Source organism: Papaver somniferum, chromosome 3 (genome assembly GCF_003573695.1).
Source record: "Papaver somniferum cultivar HN1 chromosome 3, ASM357369v1, whole genome shotgun sequence".
Classification (NCBI taxonomy): Eukaryota; Viridiplantae; Streptophyta; class Magnoliopsida; order Ranunculales; family Papaveraceae; genus Papaver; species Papaver somniferum.
This window is the reverse complement of record NC_039360.1, coordinates 26,226,495-26,235,860: the sequence shown is the minus strand read 5'-3', so window position 1 is coordinate 26,235,860 and position 9,366 is coordinate 26,226,495. Positions and strand designations below refer to the sequence as shown.

General features: G+C 38.3%; 1 long non-coding RNA gene across 3 annotated transcripts; it reads left to right on the top strand.

Annotated features, from left to right (window-relative positions):
- Positions 1-1,286: 1,286 nt before the first annotated feature.
- LOC113355632 lies at positions 1,287-7,884 on the top strand. 3 transcript variants are annotated; one of them, XR_003362492.1, is made up of 4 exons: positions 1,287-1,632; positions 3,315-3,394; positions 6,925-7,602; positions 7,823-7,884. It is a non-coding gene; the product is annotated as an uncharacterized LOC113355632 (long non-coding RNA). The 3 variants fall into 3 exon arrangements; XR_003362491.1 differs by lacking the exon at positions 7,823-7,884 and having other exon boundaries at positions 1,287-1,595; positions 6,925-7,768; XR_003362490.1 differs by lacking the exon at positions 7,823-7,884 and having other exon boundaries at positions 6,925-7,768.
- The last annotated feature ends 1,482 nt before the right edge of the window (positions 7,885-9,366 follow it).

Here is a 9,366-nt window from a genome sequence, read left to right as displayed (position 1 = left end):
TCCCTCTGGCCGATGCTGAAAATTGTTGATTACTGATGCTGGTGTCTGTGCTGTTATTACTGACATAGATTGGGTTACCAATTCCCCCCGAAAGGAATCCATTATCCAGACTACTCCATGATCAGGAAGAAAAAATAAAGGGAAAGGGGAGGAAGAAGTTTGAAAATTTTTACTGTTTCAGAGCGAAGAGAGAGAAACTTTCGTTGTGGTGGTGGGATTTTCTTCAGCTCTCGGGGGCTCTATAGTACAATTAGTTTATAATTTCATTTTTATCAAATATATTAGAGTAAATGTTAGCTTTTTGAAGATTTTTTATCAAATGTGTTGAAATTTTTTTTATCCTTGTTTTCTTTGCAACGTAGTCCGCGATCTACTTCACCTGAGGTTGGCGTAATTCTCGTAGGATTGTCTTGACTTCTTGTAAAGAGTTATCCGCTATTCAAGGGGATTCCGTACTTAACTTGTTGATCTTGTTTTTCAAAGCTTTACAGACGCAACTATGGAGACACGATAAAATGTTTTCTTTTAACCAAATAGCTGCCTTTATCAAGGCTTTCGTTTTCACATGAAAAGTTGAAGTAGCTCACTCTTAACCCACCGATATATGCATGAAAGACTCGTGATCCACTTAGAACAGTAAAAAAGCATAACCCACAGAAAAATCTTTTTGTCTAAAATATTATCTAATCAGTGTTTATGTCAGACCAACTATTCTTAACTGAAGTTCCTTTCTTTTAGGTAAATTTCCTTTCGAATAACTCTAGAAGGAGTAGTGATGAGTACCAAATAGTGCATATTTCTACACCCTTTTATTGGCAATTATCTCATCTTTTGTGCTTTAAAATCATATATTATCCCAAATTCTGTATTTTCTTTGTTTCCAAGAATAAATACTTGTACTAATTAATTTTGTGTTTTTAGGTACTAAATAAAGCTTGGATGAATTGAGAAGCCAAAATAGCAGAGGAATGGCAGCTAGCGACAATCGGAAGAGAGACAACACAAAGCTCCTGCGAGAAGGCCGTGAAGCATGAAGTAACATCACGCAAATAAGCAGTACAATCCGCTTGCGCACTTTTGGAAAGACGCTTGCAAGAGCTACTCAAGCAGTGGGATAACAAGACCAATTGGGCTTGGAAGAAGTGATAACACCCTGACCCATATCCATACCCAATATCCAAACCCGTTTCCTCACCTAAACCGTCGGATTTGCTACAACTTCCCATCATCCAACATCTCACCCTCTCGATACATCAACATTCGATGGAACTACTCAGCACCAAAATCACATCGGTTTACTCATCTCCAACGAACAGATCCCACCCCAATTCCATTTCATCTTCTTATCCATTTCACAGAGCCAACACCTTCAATAACTCTTCCGTACGCTGAGCACAGCGTCACCAACATTAACGCTACCATTAACTCCTATTATCCGTCTCTCTCTATCTTATCTATATTCTTATCAATAATAGTAACCCTAGAAGATAAGATTTAGAGAGATAGGAGTTAGGGTTATATGTACAATTGGGGGAACACCAATTCAATGAAGAGCAGAGGAATTGATGGCAGAGAAAGTCAATGGTGTATTGTTGGTGAGTTGGGTCTTGATTAACTGTCAAATTGAAGAAGGTAGCGAGAATTTTATGTATAAATAGGGTTGTCTTCTCTGTAAAAATCATCCAAATTAGCTGGGTCAATTGTCTAGTTTAATATCATTGTGTTTGAATCCTGTTAATCATGTTCTAAATACTTTTGCTAGGGTTTAGATGAAACTCTTAATCTGATGCTAAGTTAATTATGTTCTGATTATTATTCTTGTTATGTTTAAAATAATATAGGAATGGCTTAATCATTGTGTCACAGTATATTGGTTTCACCTTTTGATTGCTATGCAGGATAGGTAGATAAAATAACCCTATATTGTGCTTCAACTCATTCTTAAGAGACCAAGCTAATCTGTGATGAGTTGTGCTGTAAAAAGATAGCTTATGCTAGGGATTAGTTACCTTAGTTGATATCATGCCATCTACTTGAGACTACCCAGGATAAACAACATACTTGCATCTTGACTGGTGTCCATTACATGGGACAAGAATAATATGAAGACTAAACTGACTTAGCTAAGGTTAGGAGGTGGATTCAACCACCCTAGTACCCTTCATCTACTTATTTACAATCTGCTCTTGCATCTTGCTTTACATTCTGTTTTAGTATTCAATCACTGCCTTGTCGTATCGACACCCAACAAACCCATTTTGGTTACTTCTTAGTTGAAATCAGTTGTAGTAAAACCATAGTTTCAACCATACACCCACTATGTCCTTGTGGATTGACCTATGCTTGCCCTGTGTTGCATTAGGACATTGTGCACTTGCAGTTAGTAATTGTAGGCTTGTTTACAGATCTATCAAGTTTTTGGCGCCGTTGTCAGGGATTCGGTAGCGGTGTAATTGATTCTTTGGTTCTGATTTACTGATTTTCAGGTTATTACCTGTACACATGTGTTAGATTACTGACATCTTTTTGTTAGTATTAGTTGTAATCTTAAATTGTTAGTCATCTGCATCATTATATGTTTTGCATCTTGTAAGAAGTTTTAGATCTGTTTTAATTGTAGCTTTCTGTCTTCCGTGACTTGCAAATGATTGTTATTTTGTGATTTGTAATCTGCATCATCACTTACCACGTAATCTGTTCCATATCTTACTCTGCATCTAGTTAAGTTTCTTCCAGTATCTTCTGTCATAATCATTTGCATCTAGCTGTATCTTTCACCATCTCTGCCTATAGCATAACTAAAATTTGTGCTTGTTCATACTAGTGGTGGATAATAGCTCTTATTTTGCTTACTATAATCTATCTGTGTTATATCTGCATCTTAGTTCTAGGAGAAAATTTTCAATCAATATCATACTGTTTATATTACATTCTGCAGATTAGTTTGCATCATTAGTTTCCATTTTTTTAATTACTTCAGTAGTTGAACATATTTCATTATAACTTAGATCTTTTAGTTTTTCTTATGCATTATTTCTAAAAAAAATAAAATATATATATATATAGAAGAAAAAAAAGCATCCGTAGGATAAGCACTGAAGTAAGTAATTGTACTTTCTGTCTAGTTGCATATTGTGTCAATCCCTGTAAAATATCACATTTCTTCATTTTATAAATTTTCAATTTGCTACTTGCATACGGACTGTACTAAACTCATTTTCATGCAGTAAATTACTCTCAGTCGTTTATACGAGTATTGATATTGCGATAAACTGCACATCTCTAAGCACTGACATCCCCTCTTGAGTATCCAGGTACTTGTGAAGCTGAGAACAAACCAAGGAAAAGAAGGAGAAAAAGGAGCAGAACATTGTTGTCATTGTGGCTAAACCTGGTTGGTCATTCTCGAACCTCATTATACTTTATATCTGTATGAATGTTAAACCATGATAGCCTGATACACTAGCTGCTTTGCTGAGTATTATTCCACACCTGCAATTTTTGATATCCTTAAGCATGATTCTGTGAAATCTGAACAACATATCTATGTGTTGAATTTTTTACTTCACCGAGAATTTCATAATCACGGTAGAACCTCTATCTGAGTGTATCCATCTGATTCAGTTGCTACCATTGTTTTCTGGTATTGAAAATTGCTTGGTTATATGTCTGCTATAACATGATTGATGTGCTATCTAGGCTATGACTGTGTCTTTTAGAGACGAAACTAATCGACTTGTTAAGATTAACCAAGAGGACGTCGTAGAAATACCCATTGGTGTTGTATCCAGACCTGTAGTCAGACCAGACCAATCCTAGACAATGGGTGAAGAGTTGGTTCAATCCCGTAGTCTCAAGGACTACATGTACCCTACGAGGACAAGCCAGCCCTCGTGCATTGTTCTACCCGTGACTGCTGATCAGTTTGAACTGAAGGCAAGTACAATACATATGCTCCCTGTGTTCAGAGGGGTTGACGCTAAAAATCCCTACCACCATGTTAGAGACTTTGAGGAGATATGTGGGACCCTGAAGTTCAATCAGATGACAGAAGAGACCCTGAAATTGCGTCTGTTTCCCTTCTCGTTGAAGGAGAAAGCTAAATCTTGGCTGTATGCTCTGAGACCCCAGTCCATTAGAACCTGGGAAGAGCTTACGAAAAAAAAATTTCAAAAAATTCTTCCCAAATCACAAAACATCCACCATTCGTCAGAGTATAAACAATTTTGTGCAATTGGATGGAGAAACATTGTCCAAATACCTAGAACGGTTTAATGATTTGCTGCTTCAGTGTCCCCATCATGGTTTCGAGCAGTGAAGATTATCAACAATTCTTTATGAAGGGTTGGATTTTGCCACTCGAACCATGGTTGAGTCTATGTGCAATGGTGAGTTTACTGATAAAAATGCCGACGAGTCGTGGGCCTTTCTACATGAAGTTGCTGAGAAAACTCAGCAATGGGAGACCATTAGAGAACCTAGGAAAACTTTCAATAGAACTGGTATTCATAAGGTAGAGTCTGATTTTGAAATTCATGCGAAAATGGCATCTGTGGTTAGAATACTGGACAATTTAGAACTTCAAAAAGGTGATAAACCCATTGCATCTAGCTCATGTAATCAGGTAGAGATACCCATGTGTTTTTTCTGTAATAGCTCAGAACATTTAGCTAGAAACTGTCCTGATTTGCATGAAATTAAAGAGTCGAGACTCGAACAAGCCAATGCTTTGTACCAGAAACATGAGAACAATCCATATTATCAAACCTACAACCCAGGGTGGAGAAATCACCCTAATTTTTCTTGGTCAAAGGGCCTATGCAAGGGGGTTTGGCAGGACAGAACCAAGGATATTCATATCCTAGAAACCCCCCTGTACAACCTCACACACAATACCCTGTTGAGAAAAGGCCTAGTTTTGATAATGGTGTGGATAAAATAAATGAAAGTCTGTTGCAATATCAGAAATTAAATGACCAGAGACTTGCGAGTCTAGAACTCAAATTGGGCCAAATCTATGATGCACTAAATGTGAGAGAAAAGGGTAAAATCCCTAGTCAACCTCAACAGAATCCTAAGAGTGCGTTTCAGGCAAGTACGTCTACCTGTAATGAGCCCTCACATGACCAAGTGAATGTTTTCACTACTCTGCGTAGTGGTAAAGTTGTTGATAACAATGTAGGTATACCAGTCAAGTGAGTCTAAATCAGACTCACCTTCACACACTACTCCAAAGAAAACTATTGTTGTAGAAAATGAATCTGAGCATGTTGATAAATCTAAAAATTCTGCTGATATGAATGTTTCTTTGCCATGTCATGTGCATGTTGCTCCATTCCCGCAAAGATTGGTGCAACAAAAGAAAATGGTAAACCAATACAATGAGATATTGAAAATGTTTAAGCGAGTCAACATAAACATCCCTTTTCTCGAAGCAATCAATCAAATACCTGCGTATGCTAAATTCCTGAAAGATGTGTGCACACAAAAGCGAAAGCTCCATGTGCATAAGCATTCCTTTCTTACCGAGCAGGTAAACTCCATAATTGAAAACAAGATCCCGACCAAGTTTAGAGACCCAGGTTGCCCAACAATCTCGTGCACCATAGGCAAACATAAGGTCGAAAAAGCTTTGTTAGACTTAGGAGCAAGTGTGAATCTGTTACCATACTCTGTGTATGTGGAATTAGGCCTTGGGGAGCTGAAATCCACTCCTGTCACGCTACAATTAGCGGACATATCTGTCAAAATCCCTCGAGGTATTGTTGAAGATGTATTAATCCAGGTTAATAAATTTTACTTCCATGTGGACTTCATTGTACGAGACACTCAACCTGTGCAAAACCCAAACAATCATATTCATGTTATTTTGGGACGTCCATTCTTGGAAACACCCAATGCTATCATAAACTGTCGCAATGGTGTGCTGAAATTATCTTTTGGTAACATGATTGTGGATTTGAATGTTTTTAATGTTATCCAACAACCAATGGATTTTGATGATAATGAATTGCATGAGGTAAATTTGATTGAGAGTCTAATCCAAGACTCATTGCCTGACATCTTATCTGTGGACCCTTTTCTGGCATGTTTAGATAACTTTGACTTAGATCTCTTTGATTCTGAGTACATTAGTGAGGTCCACTCTTTGCTTGAATCTGTACCACCCATGTATATTGCTAAATGGTAAACTGTGTTGGAACCACTTCCACTTTCTAAGTCCAAATTTGAACCATCTCTTGTCAAACCACCTAAGCTTGATTTGAAACATGTGCCTAATACTCTGAAATATGTATTCTTAGGTCCTTCTGATACTTTGCCTGTCATTATAGCATCATGTTTAGACACTGAACAGGAGAGTAAACTTTTAGAAGTACTTAAAGAACATAAAGAGGCCTTAGGTTGGACCATCTCAGACCTTAAAGGCATAAGTCCCACAATTTGCATGCATCATATAAATCTCGAAGAAAATACTAAACCATCTAGGGAAATGCAGAGGAGACTTAACCCCAACATCTAGGGAAATGCAGAGGAAAATACTAAACCATCTAGGGAAATGCAGAGGAGGCCTTAAAGGCATAAGTAGCCCACTCTGAACCCACCGATATATGCATGAAAATCTCGTGATCCACTTAGAACAGTAAAAAAGCATAACCCACAGAAGAATCTTCTTGTCTAAAATATTATCTAATCAGTGTTTATGTCAGCCAACTATTCTTAACTAAAGTTCCTTTCTTTTAGGTAAATTTCCTTTCGAATAACTCTAGAAGGAGTAGTGATGAGTGTCAAATAGTGCATATTTCTACACCCTTTTATTGGCAATTATCTCATCTTTTGTGCTTTAAAATCATATATTATCCCAAATTCTGTATTTTCTTTGTTTCCAAGAATAAATACTTGTACTAATTAATTTTTTGTTTCTAGGTACTAAATAAAGCTTGGATGAATTGAGAAGCCAAAATAGTAGAGGAATGCCAGCTAGCGACAATCGGAAGAGAGACAACACAAAGCTCCTGCGAGAAGGCCGTGAAGCATGAAGGAACATCAAGCAAATAAGCAGTGCAATCCGCTTGCGCACTTTTGGCAAGCCACTTGCAAGAGCTACTCAAGCAGTGTGCTAACAAGACTAATTGGGCTTGGAAGAAGTGATAACACCCTGACCCATATCCATACCCAATATCCAAACCCGTTTCCTCACCTGAACCGTCAATTTTGCTACAACTTCCCATCATCCAACATCTCACCCTCTCGATACTTCAACATTCGATTAAACTTCTCAACACCAAAAGCACATCTGTTTTCTCCTCTCCATCGAACAGAACCTAACCCAATTCCATTTCATCTTCTTCTTCATTTCACAGAGCCAACACCTTCAATAACTTTTTCGTACACTGAGCGCAGCGTCACCATCATTAACGCTACCATTAACTCTTAATTCTCTGTCTCACTCTATCTTATCTCTAGTCTTATCAAGAACAGTAACCCTAAAAGATAAGATTTAGAGAGAAAGGAGTGAAGGTTAGCTGTAAAAATTGGGAGAACACCAATTCAATGAAGAGAGCAGAGGAATTGATGGCAGAGAAAGTCAATGGAATATTGTTGGTGAGTTGGGTCTTGATTAATTATCGAATTGAAGAAGGTAGCGAGAATTTTGTGTATAAATATGGTTGTCTTTGATGAGTGCCAAATAATGTATATATTTATCCCTTTTTGTTGGCATTTAACTCATCTTTTGTGCATTAATTCTACATTTTATCCCATATTCTGTATTTTCATTGTTTTCAAGAATAAATATTTTTCTTACTTAATTTTGCATTTTTAGGTAATAAATAAAGTCTGGATGAATTGCGAAGCGGAATAGAGCAGAAAAGTAGTGAAAAGACGGGAGGAATCACGCAAGGAAGCCGCGAAGAATGGTGCGCACAAGACCAAAAAGCTAGGAATGGGCTCAAGAAGGAAGAATTGTTCTTAAAGAAGATATGGGCTTGGCATACCCAAGGCCCAAAACCCTTACCCAAACCCATTTTCTATATCCAAGCCCGTCTCGGATTTCAGCCGTCAGATCGAAGCATTTCAGCATCCTACGGTCGCTCCATCATCGCACATCAAACTCCGAAGCCCCCGCTTTACATCGCAACGCCCATCTCCATCTTGGATCGTCCGTTTTGCTACATCCCTTCATCCGACGGTCGCTCCACGCTTACCTCCGTATCGCCATTGGATCCACCTACCATCTTCCCATTCATCGGTCCAGCTTCGCGAAACATCAAAATCCTCTACACCTGCTCAACACCCTAGTACCTAATACCTATACCCATCGCCAAACACACCCTTCCTCAAACCCCATCGACACCATCTTCCCCCCCCTCTCTGCAACAGTACCACCAGCTTCTCCCCAAATCACTCCACCATCTTCTCCCCAAATCACTCTACCACCACCACACCTAAACCCATCATTACCATCACGTCCTATCTCTTTATCAACCACTGATTTCTCCAATTTCTCATCTTTCTTCTCACTGAAACCCTAGGTGAGAAATTGGGGATATAAGTGATGTTAAAGCAACAATTGGAGCATGAGATGAACGAGGAGAAGTAATTGGAGAGTGGGTCGACGAGATGGAGTGAGTATCTCAACACATTAAGTAAATCAATTTCACCTAATTTTCTGTTTTTGGGAAAAAGGGGTTGGAACCCTAATTCTGAGAGGGGGAGTATAAATTTGTAATGTTTGGTGTGGGGGGATGCTCTCTGGACTAGCCAGTAGAAACTTGAAACAAAATTTATGCAATTCAAAATTTCAGTCTTCTTATGCAGTTACAGTTGATTGTTGTGTGTATGTTATGTTTGAATTATTTTGCATGATGAATGCTTGTGTTTGTAACATGTTGAGTATGAGCTAATTAGCAACAAGCTAAGGCTGTGATGAAGCCTTGGTGCACTGTCAAGTGGTAAATTGCTAGGATAGGATGCCATATGCTTGTTTATCTTGTGCATTGGGAAGAAAGCAGTGCTATGATTGCTTGTGATTGATTGTGCTGTCAAAAGACAGTCAATACTAGGGGTATTTCTGTTAGCAAGCTGTTTTTCTTTCCTTTCTATTGTATGCATTGGACTCAACTCAACCTAGGAATATGCTATCTGATTAGGACACCAGGTGGAATCTAAGCCTTAGCTTAGCCACAATTCCTTTTCTTTTTTCAGTCACTCAAGTTCAGTTCTGTGTGCTTTCAGTTCAGTTTATTTTCTTGCCTTTTTTTTCTTGCATTTTGAAGCCTTTTGTGCACTGAAGTCAGTGCACAAACTCACCTCTGCCCTTGGCTTCCAAGCCTTGGTTCTTAGCTGCTTTACCTTGCTATTTTCTTA